At 33.1% G+C, this 18,469-nt stretch overlaps 1 protein-coding gene across 2 annotated transcripts in view; it reads right to left on the minus strand.

The window, feature by feature from the left end:
• LOC148942355 (uncharacterized) overlaps positions 1–18,469 on the minus strand; it is a 225,903-nt gene that overhangs the window by 2,468 nt on the left and 204,966 nt on the right. The window lies entirely within an intron of this gene.

The following is an 18,469-nucleotide window of genomic DNA, read 5'->3' on the forward strand; positions in this document are numbered from 1 at the left end:
ACCAATGCTGAGTGAAACAGATTATTTCTCTCATCTACTGGGTATGAAGATAAACGCAGAATTAAGACATTGCCCTAAAAATATTGTCCGAGTATCAGCTTGTACCTTACTTACAAGAAATGGAGAAATTAGATCGTTTTACTTACATTTGCTCACTAAAACCCACTAGTGGAGACAGTCACTTTTAAGTCCAGAGCAGAATCGACAAAAGCTCAAGAAATATCCTCATAGCTCAGCTGCCAATGATGGAATCGGTGAATCATCAGCATGAAGACAGTAATTTGCGTCTATAAGGCCAGCGTTAAATCTATTCGTTGCCTAGGACAAATTCTGAAAATACGATATAAAAAATTGTCGTACTTCAAAAACATGTTTTTAGATGCCATCAGGGCTGGTAATACCGTCTTGGGTCAGGGCTTTTTTAAATTCCTCCTATCACAATCACTCTAATTTTAACTTAAAAAAAAAAAATCAACGAAATTAATCAGCGATATGGAAACTCAAACTGTCAGAAAAACCGATACAAAAAGTTATACTTCAAAAAGTAGCCCCTTTCAACATTATTTTTTTTCTTAGAAAAGCAAAGAGCTATAGTAAAACCAATAAGTCTGATTTAAAACAAAGAGAAATTACAAAACATGAATTCACAAGACCCAATGTGCCATTGCCCCTCCCTGACCTCAGTGTTCCCCCCCAGATTCCAGTTTCCCCCCCCCCCAGCTGAAATTTAGTTTTTCCGAAAAACTTGTCAAAACTGAGATAAGTCTGTATAATTCAAGCATCCACAGAAATGGGTCCGTTTTCTTGTTTAAACTTTAAGTTAAACCTGAGATACAGCTTATTAACCCTTTTGGTAAGATGCATGCACTTAATACGTTTTGATTTGGTAAAAATAACAAACGACCAGTAGAATTGTCCGTATCATTTGTCTTAGTATCATGGACATAGTGCCTTTTGGTTAGTTCAACATCTCCTGAAGGTTTCACCTCAAGACCCTTAGCTTCAGTAGTAGTAGCAATCGTAGTAGTAGTAGCAGTATTAACAGCAAGTTAGACCTAGCGTCAATATGCCAACTTAATACTCAGTCCCCTTGTCATTCCCTGAAAGTTTCAACTTAATACCCCAAGTCAGCCCTCAAATACGTCCTTTTGAACCCTTTTCATTTACATCTTGTGTTGTGATTAACTCAGCACTCCCCTCAATATTTCCTGAAAGCCTCTTAGACCACCCTGTGTCTTTGTGATGGCAGAGTGTGGTTGTTGAAATTGCGTATCATCAAAGCTAATAAGACCGCAAACTATGAACTTCTTCCAAAAGGGAAATGCTCTTTCTGTCACTTATCATTTCTTTTTGCAATTTTTATTTTATTTGGGCTAAACATATTTCAAAAATATCAAACTATAAGTTCCAATACGCAAGCTCTCATATCCAGCTGCTTAAGATGACCGCTGCAGCCCAAGCATCCTGTTTGTAACCTAGCCCTTCACTTTTGACAAAAGGTTTTCTTGTGAATTATGTGAATTCTTATAAATATAGTTGGGATAATTGTAGTATCCTACTGATATACAATCTTGCTTTACTCGTCCATTGAATGTTTCCAAACACGTTTAGCCAACCTTTACACCTCTCGTCAGTCTTCCAACATTCGAATTGGAAATTGCCCCCCCCTGGAAATTGCACCCCTCCAGCCCCTGGAACAACAAATGTAACATATGCAATTTACCATTATTACGTATTGGATTGATAAGGGGAAAGGGAAGTATGTCTGATTTTGAATTTCCGATTAACTAGAATCTTAGAGATTATTTTTTGCCAGAAACTATTACGTTTTGTTCGAAATTTGTGTGGGGTAGGGGATATGAAGTAAAAAGTTGTTCCTAATTTGTGGTATTTCGTGGAAGCTTTTGCGGATTGTTGGCTATACTAAGATTCTGAGTGCTTCCCAAGAGGAAGTCCGAGTAAATCGAAGATGGAGGAACCGTTAGAAAGGCTAAGCTAAGGGGGGGGGGGTAGCTCGCCAAACGCAAATATCACAATAATGTGTTACATTATTAAGTTAGGCCTTTCAGGGTAAGTTGAGGTGGATCTTGAACTAGCCAGAAGACACTATCATTTATATTTTAAAGGAACTAATTGCATTCGAAGTTCAAAGTTTGAGTACCCCTTTTAAGAGTCAAAAGTGTTTGAAGTGCAATCAGCCCTCCTCTTTAGCTCCTTCCAAACACTTTCAATCAAAATTGTAAGATAGCCTTTTAGTTAGGCATAGCTCAACGGTCTTGTAACTAAATCTATAGGGCTATTGTGTAGGTTAACCCCCTCCCCCCACACAGTTATGCAATTTGCTTGTTATGCTTAAAAACCAAATGTTTTTTTTAGATTAAATCAAAACGCGCTGTGTGTATGCTCGTTGCAGCTAATACATCTCAGCAATGTTCCAAGAAAGACTGAGGGTATTAAGTTCAAACTTTAAGAGCTACTTCTATTACTACTTCTGCTCTTAAAATTTAACTAAATCAAAAGTGTGTAAGTGTATCCAAACTGTCAAAGAGCATAGATAGAATTTTTGGTAAAGGTATTAAGTTTTATTGTTCAGGTAACTAGAGGAGGTATGAAAATAAATCAAACACTATTTGTTTCAAGATTTTTAAAAGGGTATGTGTTGTTAAAAATTGTTGAAAAAGTTTCTTCTGGACAAACTATGAATTCTTAAAAAAAACGGAAAAGATTGAAACTATTACTTTTTATTCCCTGAAAAAGACTGTGTCAATATAAAACGAACAGAAATTAATTAAAAAAAAACTTTTTTCACAAAACAAATTTATCAAGGAAAAGTAAAGAACTCCATTAAACTAAAAATGACCAAAACTAGAATCAAATAATCTACCAAGCGTAAACTACCATAAATCAGCATTAATAAATAAATTAAACCCAAAACGAACAGAAATTACAATAAATAGCTGAGTCAAACTAAAACGAGCAGAAATTAATATTGGTAGGGCTCAAAACCACTTCCCAAAACTGCCTTCCAAAGGCCAGAACATACTTTGCACTTTGCTGAAAAAAAATTGAATATTTTCACTTTTTTTTACTTTAATAATTAAAAAAGTATTAATACTTAAATGAATAAATATAAGAATATGTATATTAAACTGTCATTCCACAGTTTTTTTTTTTTTTTTTTTTTTGTAAAGTGCAAATTATGTTATGATCTTGAGAAGACACGGGGGTCGTCAGCCCTACTCCTTTTAGTTTTTGCTCTTTTAACTTTGACTAGGTTATTTATTGTAATTTTCAGTTCATTTTGAGTTTCATTTATTTATTAAGGGTGATTTGAGGTAGTTTTACATTTGGAAGATAATAAGACTAACTCGTAGAATTTGACAAGGCTTTCGTCCGTAAAATAATAAGAATTTGTTGATTCCCAAAGCTGACTATGCTTTCAAAGGAGATAAACCTTTTAAGACATTTTGTGGTCATATGTTTTTAGCTTAATTTTGATGATTTTTCACTCGTATTTTGTTTTTCTTAATTTTTTTAATTTGGCGGCCGCTACTGTCAAAAATTGCAGAAGAACGGTCCTAAATGAAAATTGAGGTATATTTACGCTTTTTAGTGAACTCATTGGCTGGTTGAAACTAGTTTAAATTAATTTGCATGTAATAAATTACCACACGATATAATTCTTTTGTTATAGATTCGTTGTAAATATGATTGAAAAATATGGGAATCAAATCGAAACGCGTTGTCTAAAACTTGTTTGATTTAAGTTTTTTTTGAAAGCAAAGTCATTACGTGCAAGGAATTGTCATAATTGACGGAGTTGTTATATCGTAAAATGAAGTATTTTCAATCATAACCCTACTGGGTTGTTGTGGGGCACGTTATCCCTATTCTGGGGGCGAATAATTAGATATCGGAGGATTGGCCCGGTTTTCGCCTCAAAATGCGCGAATAGTTGCGTTTAGTCGAGATTTTTTTTTTGTAAACATTTATTACTTCCCACCATTCTTCTTTTGTGGCAGAGCTTGTGCCACATGGCGCAGGTATGATATTATCTAAAACTTTGCATGGATTTATTTATGCCTTTGATGATTTTAGGAAGAATTTGTTTCGGTAATTACAGTTTTGAACTACAATTTTGTTCGTTACAACGAAACAAATTCACAACGTTACAAGAATTTGCCAAATTACAGAATTTGGTTCATTACTTGCAATTTGTTGAACTTTCTATTTCCGGGTTTTTCATTGGTTTCTTTATTTGGATATTTATAGACTATTTGTTTGTCCTTCGTGTTCGCGTATAAATACTAGTTTTGTCTTCATCTAATTTAGTGCAAAACTTATTTATGCGTTAGTAATTACGTGGTGTTTTGAACTCAACTAGCCTATATTTTATAAATTGGGATTTCCATGTATAGCATGTTGACTAAGTTACGTTTCCTATTTATCGAAATAGGCTATTGCCATCTTAAGTGCCATATTGGACTTAAGTGCCATATTGGAAGGTTGGTGCATTCGTTAATTGTTTTAACTTATTCTTACTTTTAGCATTGGTAAAACAGTAATGCTCCTTTTTTTGCTTCTTTTTGTTTATTTAGGCTTTTGTTTTAACAACGAGATATATAGGGTTAAAAATTAACTAATGGCATGTTTACATATATTTGTGGTTATCGCGAACATTTAAAGCATATTAAATGTTATTCTAACTTGCATCCATATTTCGAGTTTAATTTGTATAGGTTTAATGAATCAATGGCGCCCAATTTTTGAAGATAATTACCGTATTTTAGGATTTCGTTATTTAGTCTTAATAATCACAAGGCTCTCGTTCCTCCAGAGAGCCTTTCTCACTAGACTGCCCATCTTGCGTGTATAACCTACGATTGATTTCTAGACTGTAGGCAACAATCACCGAAATAGCTTTAATCAAGGCAATTCCCACATTTGACTTGAGAGATTTGTGATTAGTTTTGGTCGTTAGTCCGTGCCTTAGCAGGATTATACTAGTCTTAGTTTCTTTCATATTTGCAAAAGAAATGTTATTTTTTGCAATGACTTGGGAATTAGGGCAAAACCGCAGTTATATTTCTACAAGTACAATGGTGCAGTCCACCTTTAAAAGTTCCCTGTTAATGAAATGGTTCTGTTTGTTACGCTAATCTTTAACGGGCTTATTTTTCAAGTTTATTATTTATTGTCTGAATGCCAAGGCAGAACAATATTATCTCTTCTTTTAGGAGATATCAGCCTAGTCCTATATATTGGTATCGTCTCAAACGCCTTACCTAATTGCTCTATCTGCGAAATACCATTTTTTGCGATTTCAATTACTGGCTCTACAGGTTGGTGATTATTCAATCTTGTCTTTCAAGTCCATCCCGCCGCGCGACTGACATGCGATGTCTATTACCGCCCATAACGCTTTAATGAGTTTAAGTTTGTTTGACATCGGGTGGTTTCCGTGAAAAACGATGTATGGTTGATATTTTTGGAATACAACAGCAAGTTATTTCAGTAATTGTGTATTATAGGCTATATATATATAGCAAGCAAATTATATTTTAAATATCATAAAATGCAATCCAGGAGTTTTTGAAGGATTGCAGGCAAATGGTTTTATTTGAGGCTTGATTATTTCTTACTACGTTACGATTTTTTTTGCAAATTAGGTAACCACTTGGCCTATTTTACAATGGGAATGGCAATGGGAATTTTCTAGGCCAGTTTCAGCTAAAGTTATTGATATGATTGTTATTTTTTTACTATGCTTCCTTTGCCTAGCGCGAAGGAAGTTTGCGTATAGCTGAACAATAATAGGAAGTTTAAATAATAGTTGGCGCTAGGCATATTATCCAGAATACATACAGCTTCTAGTTACAATCTTAATTCATGGTATACAATTTTTCGTCATATGGTTACCTGGCAAAAATACATTTTCTATAATTGCTCATCAAAATTGAAAAGTTAATCAATGCGTCTTTTTATTTGAATTTAATTTTATCTTAACTGAGACTTTTTGATACAATATTTTGGAACATTGATAATATATCGAAAATAGCTATTGAAGTTGCTAGGCAGCGTGGAGTCGCTAGTCGTCAGATAAACTGTCCACGCTATGTTTATCGAAATACTTAAAAGTACTTGACACACTTAACATAAAGATATTTTATTTGGCATTTAGCTAGGCCATGGAAAAAAATTTCTCTTTCGTTTTTTACAGGTCAAACTTTGCGTGCCTGAACCGGCACTTTAAGTTTTACAATTTGGTTTGGTGAAAGTACTTCAATAGCCTTTTTCAGTGGTCAGTTTTTGAATATGATTTGTTATTTACTTTCAGGGTTACTATTATTTTTGTTTTGCGCCAATTATCTAACGATATTCTTCTTCTAAGGACATATTGAGGCTACAGGGGCAGGGGAAACACTAAAAAAATGCATTTGTTAATTAGATCAGACTTAAATAATATTTCGTAGATAATTTCGGAGACCACACTGCCTTTCCATGACGATAAATAAAAGTTCAAATAGGGATAAAATCCTTTTAATAGACAGTGTTTTTTATAACAGTGATAGAAATTCACAAAAATACCAGATATTTCGGTCACATATACAGTGACCGTCATCAGTAGTAAAACTTCTGGTTAAAATTTCTTGTGCCGACGGCTCGGGGCATTTGATCGTTTTGTATTGATGAAAAATTTCTTTCGTTTCCCGAAAAATTTCTTTCGTTTCCCGTCGGGAAAAAATATCCTCTGTTATCGCTCGTATTCCTGTTAAATCTTGTCGGATACACTGTCCGTGAATTATATTGGTACGTGTTTTGTCGCGTATTTTGGTTAGGGAACCGATAATTATTTTGTCGGTTGAGGGAAGAATTTGAAGAGGGTTGGGGGGTTGGATATTGATAAGGATTTGCGTATTCAAATCCTTGTTGGTGTGGGTTGCGGAACGATGGGAGACGTGGGGTGTTATTTCTATAACTTCCTGACCCATTGGCATTTAAGTTTGTTCTCCCGAACAAACGGTTGTTAAAACTAGGGGTTGCTTGCATATAGTTTTTCGTACGGCAGTCCCTGGCGATATGTCCTTGTTTATTACATGTATAGCATATAATTGGGGGGGTTGTTCACGTAGTTTGTCGTGTTTGTGGGTACAAAACGCACCATTTTTTGCCTGGTAGGGGTTGGAGAGCTATTTTGGTTTGGTCTAGGTGAATTGTCTCTCGAAAAGGATCCTTGGGAAGTTCCTCGTGATCGTCCCGGATTTGAATTTTCTACATTGTTTATTCTTGACATTGTGGTTTGCCACAATCGAGTCAATTTCGATCATTCTCTCTACTTCTTGGACTGCCAGCTCTAATGCTTGAATATTTTTAGATATTAACATTCGGTATAGTTTGGGGCTAAAACCTTGCATGAAAGCATTTAGTACGATTTTATTATATAAAGGACCAGATTCTTTCCCGTATTTAGCTTCAATAGATACCATTACTCTGTGCACATATTTCCTAACATTTTGGGTTTCATCGAAACATACGGTTCCGTGCTTTAGTTTGTGTGTTGAACTAGTTTCCACAAATCTTTCTTGGAAAGCTTTTAGCAGTTTTTCTATTGAGTTTACTGGAAGATTGTTATCTTCCCCTATTGTATTTTCTATTTGTTTTAAGAATGTTAGTGCTTGCCCCTTAAGTCTCATTAACAACATGCCTACTAATGATTTTAAATATGTTTGGGTTACCTCCACAAATTGATTTAATTGGATAATAAATTCATCTAAATCCGAATCTCTGTTATATGGGGGTAGTGACTTTGAAATTTTCACTGTTTTGGCAATAAGTTTCTGCTTTAATAATTGTTCGTTTTGATCTAACGAAATTTTGGTTGTTTTTTTTTTCTTCAAAATAAATTAAAATTCGGCACTGGTTTTGCTTTTTTTTATATAACTTAAGTTTGGCGCGTCTAAATTATATTTTTGTTGTTATTTTAAGGGGACTTAGGCTTAATAAAATATTGCACTTCAAAGCATGCACAAAATATAGCACTTTCAAAGCACGCAGAAAATATGGCACTTTAAGGCATGCACAAAATATCACACTTTTCCTATGCGTAATATTTCTCAACAATCTTTTTTTTTAAATGTTGTCCTTGTGTTTTTGCTCCTTTAAACAGGCCGCGCCAATTGTAATGGGGGGGGGGGGTTTAGTTAATGATATTTTGTGTTTACAAGGAAGGGGAAGTTTTCGATAAAAAGGGTTTTATTCTTCTGCTTCAAGTTATTTCTTTGTACATGAATTCCTCATTTAATTATTTCTATGGATAATTTTCAGTTGAACTCTTGTTTGATGGTTCGCGAGTGGCATACCTAAGTGGAGGCAGAACTTTATGTGTAGGGAGCTTAAATTAACTGTATAAATAGAGAGCTCGCATTAACGACCATACTGAGTCGAAATCAGATTGAATGGATTCAGTTTCCCTTGATAGCGAGTGGAGCCACAAGGACAAGCTATCTCGAGAAATACTAGCATAAAGAGAATAAAATAAGAAGATGATGCATTTATTTACTCACAGAACTGGAACAGAGCTTCGGTATATCAAAACACTCGCAGTAAATGGCACTAAGTTAAAACTGCTCACTGGTTCAATACTATTGTCTATTTAATTCACATAGGATAAAAGGTTGAAAATGAGTCTACAATAAAACTGTCCCGAATCTCAAGTAAAAACTCTCATAAGATTCATACAAGATTGACATAAGACTGGAAAAAGACTCCAAAATAGACTGCCTCAAAATTGCTAAGTTCGAAAATACTATACTCTGAGATTTTAGACGAAGGTTACATACGGGCGTTACTGAAGAGCGCATTATATTGATCCTACTGGTTCAATTTTTTTGTCTTCTATTACTATTGGGCAGTGCTGTCCCAATCAGCTACTCGATTTTAATTAACTTTTGATAGGATTTATGACTCTTTAAAACTTCACTTTGGAATTCTTCCTAGCATGATACAATTTTTTACTTGATGCATAGTTTAACATTGTATTTCATTGTATTTAATTTATACAATTTTTGACACATTTTATGCAAATTTCAAACCCAAGATTTAGATTACATGGTTGGTTGCGTGTTATGCAAAATTGATTATTCTGAATATTTATTGCTATTACTTTTTTTGTGGGAAAGATTTTTCATAATTACAATTGTAATACAATGTTTTTTTAAATTTTACAATTAAGTGTTACTTTAATTTTGTGGGTTTATACTGGGCGATTATATTTTACTTGGAAAGCTTTGGGGGTCTTGAAAATCGATTCCATTACATTGGCATTATTAAAAAAAAAAAAAATTCTGGAACTGAAAATGAGGAGCAACATTAAAACTTAAAATGAGCAGAAATTGTTTCGTATATGAGCCCCCCCCCTAACAAAAGGTACTTGTAGAGTTGCTTCTAAATTAAATTTAAATTCAAAACGGGCAAAGATTAATTAAAAAAAATCAAAGTTCTTCTGAGGGAAGTAAAGAACAAAGTTGAAACATAAAACAAAAAATTATTTCATATATCAATATGCAATATTGATATTGCATAATGCATAATATTGATATTGCATAATGTTATTATGATAACATAGATCAATAAAACTAGTAAAAGTCAACCAACTAATTATGTTCCTCTATGATTGCAGGTTTATAGAAAACTAGCACTTAGCTGAAAACACAAAATTTTATAGGAGTTTTGGTACAGTAAAACCAAACCAATTAAGGACACTTTTTTACAGTATAATAACAGCATTTATGGAATGATACTTTAATTTTTTTATTTCATTTGGTATTACTTCTGCACAATGGCTCAGTCCAATGTCTGGCTCTTATTTAGGTTGTGAAAAGGACATGTCATAATTAGTTTGTAGACAAGTTCAGAGTAAAGCCATCTTGATAGCATTGACACTATAGACTAGCTTTAGAATTTGAATGATAACTTGAAATTCTCTTTTGTATAGAGAGAAATAACTGAATTTCCAGAGTTCATATTATTGCTTATTTGATCTTCATTTTGGGTAACATTAAAGCGTATTGCCGGATGCACGTTGCCTTAAGTAGCCTAAGTTAAGTAGCATGAGTTATGGGATTTTGATTGGGTCTCTTCGGATTGAAATGTTCCTGTTCACATTGAAACATAAGTGCTAGTTTTATTATTCCAAAAATAAGGGTTATGATTAAGCAAATATTTTGAATTGATTTTGTGAAACTGAAAATGGATAACATTTATTTCATAAACAATGCATAAAAATTTAACATTTCCAAAATTCCTTAAACAAAGAGGGGATCCATATCTACACAAGGCTAGCCCAACAGCTTTACAGTTTAGAAAAAAAAATGCAAGAGTAAACTTAAGTATTTCTGCTTGAATTTCAGTCCTTTGACAATACTTTCTTAATATTTTATCAAAATCATGTAGCATTGTTTTACATTTTTTTTTGTCATTTTTATTGAAAAACTCTTTTTTGGGATTTTTATTCAAGACAGTGAAAATATCAACATTATCTCTAACACAACTGCATGTTGCAAGCCTCCCCTAAAATTGTTTTATTAATCCAGTGACTATACAATTCTATACAAGCTCTTTTTGAAAAGTGGTTAGGTTAGGAAAATAGAGTTTCAGTAGTGAATCCAGGGCCAAAAACACACTCCACAAAGGTATTATTAAGCTATTATGTTAACCCTCTTTTGACTTTTATGCCTTAGAAACTTGCATACTTCACAGGACTATACCTACTGGAATTTTGATAAAACAGCATTGTATCTTAATTTTCAGATTCTTTTTCTCTGTTTTTTATTTGAAAATAAAATCCTCTTACTTGAGTAGAACTTTAAGCCATACCAATGTGGTTTTTTTTTCTCAATTTAGTAAATTTAATTTCAGATCTTTGAAATCTTATAAAATTTGGATGATCAAATTTGTGAAATTGAAAATAATTTTTTTGCATTCTATTTAAGCAGAAGACTTATTTTGAAAGGTATCACTTTAAAACAAGGATTTTTAAAGGGAATCAAAGGTTAATTCCCTCTAGAGGGAGAAGGAATGGAATTAGGTACTTTAAAATAACTTCCCAGGACATACTTAAGTCTGCAGATCCATCCCTGAAAGTTTTATTTTCCTAACCTAACCACTTTCAAAAATAGTGAAAAGTACCTTATCTATAATTTTATTAGAGGGGGAAGGGTTTGCCATTGAAGGCCAGAAGTCAGCTCCCATATGTTTTGGAATAACATTTAGTTAATAAATTTTTTGGGAGTGGGTTGGGCCATGAAGGGCCAGGGGTCAGGCCCCATAAGTTTTGGAATTAAATTATGTTATTTTTTTTGGGAGGGGAAAGAAGGGTGGCACTTTAAAGCTCAATTTCAATGACCATATAAACTAAGCATCCTGTTTAGCAAAATTATTTAATTTTTCAATATATCATTTTAAACTCTCAAACAGTGTTTTTATTTGTTGGGGAATTTCTTTCTCTTGTTTCTTTATAGTTACCATCTAATTTTCCCTCACTATTAGGCTTTAAATGCTTGTTTGCCTGACATTCCAAGCAAATTAATGGTCTTATAGCCATTCTAAATTCCTGTTCAACCTTCCCAAGACTATTGGCAAGTATGCCTTGTTTTCCTCTGTCCTATGTCAATTTAAAATTTTTGGTCAACATGTCAGAGACTCTAGGCAGACAAGCCTTTCCAAAAGGCTTGAATGCTAAGCAATAGACATAAAATAAATTGGGAACCCATGTGAAAATGAAAAAATATTGTTGGTATGTGTGTAGTGCAGGGTTACTGCTAGGGTAACGGTCTACCCATTCATGGTTTTAGGCATCTGTGAATAATCTCTAAGGCAAGAGGGGACTTTGGGAGTAGTTTTTTGAAGCACCCACGAGTGTCTCTGGCAAGTGAACCAAAGATTCAAAAAATTTGTATTTGTCCAATAAGAGAGTTGTACTTACTCCTGTCATTTAAACATTTGCCTCTCAATTACTCAGACTATCTGTTTCTTTGTTTCTTTATAGTTACCATCTAATTTTCAACAGCACAAAAATACTTGTTGGGAAAATTGTTAGCTAGTGGTTGTGGTAAATTTTGAGAAGCCAGGGGTCTATTCCTTTTAGTTTTGGAAGAAAATATTGTTAATTATATTTATTGGAGGGGAGTGCTGCCCCCTTTATATTTGTCCCTTACTTTTGGAAGTTATGCAAAGTGCACACTTTAAGAGAGCTAGGACACTAGGCTATATTTCATGTATCAGATGAAGAACTAAGTAATTTAAATAAGATCTTCTTTAAAGGATAGTCTTCTCAAAATTCAAATGTCAAAATCTCCTCCATGCTCAATTTCAATGACCATATAAACTAAGCATCCTGTTTAGCTGAATTATCTAATTTTTCAATGTATCATTTTAAACTCTCAAACAGTGTTTTTATTTGTTGGGGAATTTCTCTCTCTTGTTTCCTTAACAATATTAGTTACCATCTAATTTTCAACAGCACAAAAATACTTGTTGGGAAAATTGTTAGCTAGTGGTTTTGGTAAATTTTGAGAAGCCAAGGGTCCACTTTTCTAAGTTTTGGAATAAAACATTGTTAATTATATTTTTTAGGGGGAGTGCTGCCCCCTTTATATTTGCCCCTTACTATTGGAAGTTATTCTGTGTGCACACTTTAAGAGAGATAGGAGACTAGGCTATATTTCATGTATCAGATGAAGAACTAAGTAATTTAAATAAGATCTTCTTTAAAGGATAATCTTCTCAAAATTTACCAAAACCACTAGCTTATAATTTTCCCAACAAGTATTTTTGTGCTGTTGAAAATTAGATGGTAACTAATATTGTTAAAGAAACAAGAGAGAGAAATTCCCCAGCAAATAAAAACACTGTTTGAGAGTTTAAAATGATATATTGAAAAATTAGATAATTCAGCTAAATAAGATGCTTAGTTTATATGGTCATTGAAATTGAGCAAAGGCCTACATGTATGTATTTCAAAATTAATTTAGGCCTGGTTATAAGTGGGCTTTAAATAGATTGTCAATTGTTCATAAGGTTTTGGAATTAAATTCTGTTATTCTTTTTTGGGAGGGGAAAGAAGGGAGGCACTTTAAAGCCAGGGGTCCACTTCTTTAACTTTTGGAATAAAATATTGTTAATTGTATTTTTTGGAGGGGGAGTGCTGTCCCCTTTAAATTTGCTCCTTGCTTTTGGAAGTTATTTGGTGTGCACACTTTAAGAGAGATAGGAGACTAGGCTATATTTCATGTATCAGATGAAGAACTAAGTAATTTAAATAACATCTTTTTTAGAAGATAAGCTATCTTTATTTTGCAGGATAGCCAAGACTTTTGCACTGCTCTATAGAGTGCAAATGGGCACTCTTGCTTTTGAATGCTAATCAATGGGTTTAAACATTATATTAGTTGAAATGGGGGTGCAATCCTAGATAGTGGACTCCACAAAAGAGCACATGTTAAAAAAATATTTTTTACTCCATAATATGGACAATAATCATAGTTGTGGCACTTAGCCTAACACTTAATCAGCCAAGTGTCCTTTCTAAATTTTAAGCTTAAGATGTTTGAATAATTGAACATATTCCTAAGGGTATTGAAACCTGGGGTTAGCTGGAGTTTCTTAGTATTAGGTGTAATCTAAGATATTTAAAAATTCCTCCCATGATGTTTTCAAGTGACCCCTAAGGAATTTTTTGAAAGTTTGGTAAGCAATTTATGCCAAAAATGCTTCCAGAACTTGCTGAAGATTTAAAAACTGTGCCACATAAACGAAAAAAAATCCAATGCCATTTTTTAGATAAAGGATCTCATCAACAAAATCTACGAAATTAAAAAAATCAATAAACTTGTTTTCTGTCATGTTTTTTTCAATTTAAAACTTGGCGCCAAAAAGTAAAACTGAAGTTGTTGAACTGAGTATGAGGCTCAGTTCGTCGTTCAAATAACGACGGTCCTAAGAACGAAGAACGGCATTTAAAAGAACGGCTTATTAGCGAAACATTTCATAGAACGGCGAAAACGAACGGCTTAATTGTAAAACCGAGGATTTGATTTCCATAGAACGACGAAAACGAACGCAGTGAACTGAAAACTATGTTAACTATAATCCACCAAAAATAGATCGCCGCATTTGCAGATCAGCCATTTTTTAGTTACACAAAACAGCCATTTTTAGAGAGAAGACTGACCTGCTCGATCCTTTTATTTCAACCTGGATTTCAGTTATTTGGGTTCATTTTAGGTGTAGGCATTAAAAGTAAGCTTTGTTAGTCATTCATAAAGACCATACATAGGCCTAGGCTACTTCTTAGAAAGAAGAACTGAATAATTAGAGTGGCTGGCTTACAATTGAATACTCTGTTTGATACTTTAAAGGTGTTTGTTCCTAACCGTTATGTCCTCTCCCTTAATTTATCTAGGTGTAGCCCATTAGGGACATCCACCATAGCCTATGGCTAATATAGGGGTAAAGTTCATTTGTGATGCAAATGAATGTTAGGCTATGTTTAGATTCAGGATGCAATTCTGGGTAGAAATTTAGAGTTGGTACTGTTGACAAGGAGACATGTTAAGAAAACAATTCTTACTTGAAAATATGTATAATGATCCTGGTTAACATCCAAGGGGAGAACCTTTATCATCAAGTCTCCTCTAAAAATCTTTTCTTTTTCAAACTTAATAGAAAAAGTTTACAATAAACCTCCATGTTAATGAAATGGGTCAATCCTTTATAACTGCCACTAAGAATTGCCAAATAAGTTTTTATTTTTGGTTTTGTAATACAGGTAATTTTTAATAACATTTTTTTTTAATGATCAGGTTTTGGTTCTTTTATTTTTTTTATTTTTTACACTCCTAATTAAAAAAAAAAAAAAAACAGAATTAACAATGACCAGTATGAATGAATGCTATATACATAACAACTTATTTGGCAATTCATAGAGGCAGTTTTAAAAGGATTAACACATTTTGTCAGCATGGAGGTTTATTGTTGAGTTTTACTTTTAAGCTGGAAAAAGAAGGATTTTTAGAGGAAAGACTTGATGATAAATGTTCTCCCCTTGGATAATATGTTAACTAGGATCATTATACATATTTTAAAGTAAGAATTGGGTCAATAAATACAAAATCATATTATTGAGTTAGGACTAAAGTGAATACACCATTTGATTTCTTTTTTTTATGCTGATTACAAATATAGTAAGCATTTCTATTGGAAATGAATTTCAGCCCCCCCCCCTATATATGCCAATTCAGGGTTAGGTTAGGTTAGGTATAGCCTATATAGGGGGGGGGATGAAATTCATTTCCGATAGAAATGCTTATTATATTTGTAATCAGCATAAAAAAGGCATCAAATGGTGTATTCACTTTAGTCCTAACTCAATAATAAGATTTCATATATATTGACCAAGAATTGTTTTCTTAACATGTCTCCTTGTCAACACTACCAATTCTAAATTTATACCAACTGCTAAAATAAGGATGAATCCCCCCCCCCCAAAAAAAAAAAAAAAAACTGTGTAAGCTATGATTATTCTGCACATTATGGAGTAAGAATTGTTTTCATAACGTGTTTCCTTATGTCCAGCTTGGCTCCTAGGCTTATAATAGGGCTACTGGTCAGATGATTTAAAGCTTTGTAGGTAAATTTCTAGGTTGCCCTATAATTAAGCTTGGACAAAAGTGAAAACATCATTTGATGTCTTTTTTATGCTCTTTCATAATTCAATAATTGGGTTCTTTTGCAAATTGCATCTTGAGGTCTTAAAGGGGCCCCAAAGGTATTTCATTTTGGTAACCATGCAAAGAAGTTATAACCTAACCTGCAAAATACTTGATTTTCAATTCAAACTGTTTTCCTATTGTTTCAAGTTTATCAAATGCCATCAACAAAAATAGCACTAAATTTGGCAATTCAAAATTGCATGGTTACTGCTATTGTAACGGTCTACCCATTCATGGTTTTAGGCATCTGTGAATAAGTTCTAAGGCAAGAGAGGAATTTGGGAGCAGTTTTTTGAGGCACCCACCAGTGTCTCTGGCAAGTGACCCAAAAATTCAAATAATTTGTATTTGTCCAATAAGAGAGTTGTACTTACTCCTGCCATTTAAAAATTTGCCTCTCAATTACTCAGACTATCTGTTTTGGCTTTTTCTACAATTAGCCATGTCTTGATGCCTATTGCAAAATGCTTGATTTCCAATTCAAAACCATATAGAAGGGATACCAATAAAAGGGAGAACCCTTCTATTGGCATCATCCATCTTTTAAAATTTAGGTAAAAATTTATATTAATCAGACACCCTAATTAATATACATAGGCTTTTATTTTTTGGGTCAATGTATTTAAGATTCCATAACTGACATGTTTTGGGACAAGGTGAACATAGGCTTGGCCTACTACCAATAGAGGAATAGAATTGAACTTTTTCAGGAGATTCTAGACAATAGAGACATTTTTTTAGATTGCTAGTTTTATGCTGATGTTTATTGTTTAGTTTGCATTTTCTGTTGGTCATCATCAACACTTTCTAGCCTAATTGTCTCATGTAGCCCTTGGGTGTAAAAAGAAACCAACCAAACAATGACAAAATATTACTTTATAATATTTAGAATATTCCTATTAGTCCAATTATTATGTTCTCTTCTATTTTTATAATCCATCTTTTAAAATAAAATTTGGGTAAATATTTAGGTGTAAATTTATGACCATTTTACCTCATATGTAGATGTATTAAAAAACAGTTCTTATTTCATAATGTGCAAAATAATCCTAGTTAACATATTTTCCAGCAGGAGAACCTTTATCTTCACAACTTTCCTTATTTTTCCAGTTTTTTAAAGAAATTCGTAATTTTCACAGTAATATTTTGTACAATTTTGAAAAATCTGCTAAATGCCCTATCATTTAAGAAAATAATTTATATGTATTGCAATTGAAAACACAGTGGCAGAAGTATGGAAATATACATGCTATGGCAGATTGTTACAAAAAAAAACTGCTACTTGTCTAGAATGCAGTAAACATGTGATAAGTGAAGTTTTGTTAATACTAATGAAATAAAACAAAATAGGATTAAAATATAAAAGTTTAGAAAAAAATTTAGGCGAAATATTTGCACATTAGGGGGGGGGGGGGGGGGGTAAGGCATAGCACATATTAAATACATAACCTAACTTAGGTACCTTTTTTGCCCCTTCAACCCTTAAAAACTAAAGTTTAAATCTTTGTCACAGAGTGAGCAACTCACTAGCCAGCAGAAACCTGTTTTTTGCATGACATATTTGAAATTCTACATGCAGTCTTTCCCACTTTTTTAATGGATTCTAGACAAGTACTAAGAAACTTCTAGAAACTTTGTGCAGAAAGTATTCTGCCATCTATAAATAAATTTATAAATAAATTTAGGATAGCATATCTTTCGGCACAAAGTTGAAAACCAAGAAAATGCTTATCAAAAGCATAGCTTTTTTCAAAAATTTTATTGCAAAACTAAAAAAAAAGTGAAGATAAAGGTTCTCCTGCTGGAATATATGTTATCTACAATTATTCTGCATGAAGTAAAAATTGTTTTTTAACATGTCTTCTTATGGGGTGGAATGGTCATGCATTTACACAAATAATGAAAACAGTTTCAGATCAAACTGGTTGCTTCAAATCATTAGCCTACACAAACACCTTTTCAACATAAAACCGATTGCTTATGATAACATTCAGTAACAAGGAAATATATTACTAGGTCTATGTATAAAACTATTGGGAGGGGGGGGGAGAAAATGCATGGTTTTTGTCAGAGTGATGAAATTTATATTGAAAAAGAATATAAAATAGGGAGTAAAATAGTCATGTATGTTTTATTATGATGTTACCTTCAGAAGAGCTGTAACTCAAGTCTGCTACCAAACATTCTAAATTGTTTCTTTATGTTATTGATGGATATGGCTTTTCTTCTTTTTCACCATGACCCCTAGTTGAAAAATATAAAGCCCAAATTGTAAGTGTTTTTCTACTGCCCAAACAAAAACTGGGTTTAAAATTAAGGATGTTTCCACCTCTATTAGTTGGAGAATAGGAGAAGGCGCAGCTCGTTGCACTTTTTATATTCTTTTCAAATATCATAATAATTTTAATTGAACATCTTGATTAAAGCTTTTGAGTGGACACAACAATGACATCTTACTTCAACATTTCTCTCAAAATTGTGTAGTTAGAATTATACCCAGTGGTTTTCCCAAGTCCCCTGAAAACAATTCAGCCAACTGTTTTAACAAGGAATACATGATATATAACAAGATGGTAGACAAAAAAATATGCAACTAGTTGTATAGTTGTATATTATTTACAACTATAGGTAAGACAATTCTCCACCCAGAAAAATTATCCCCACAGGCAATTCATCTTTTGCAGAAAATTCTCCACCCA

This window comes from Artemia sp. Qi Xiang Cuo, chromosome 17, assembly GCF_049724085.1.
Source record: "Artemia sp. Qi Xiang Cuo chromosome 17, ASM4972408v1, whole genome shotgun sequence".
In the NCBI taxonomy this organism is placed as follows: Eukaryota; Metazoa; Arthropoda; class Branchiopoda; order Anostraca; family Artemiidae; genus Artemia; species Artemia sp. Qi Xiang Cuo.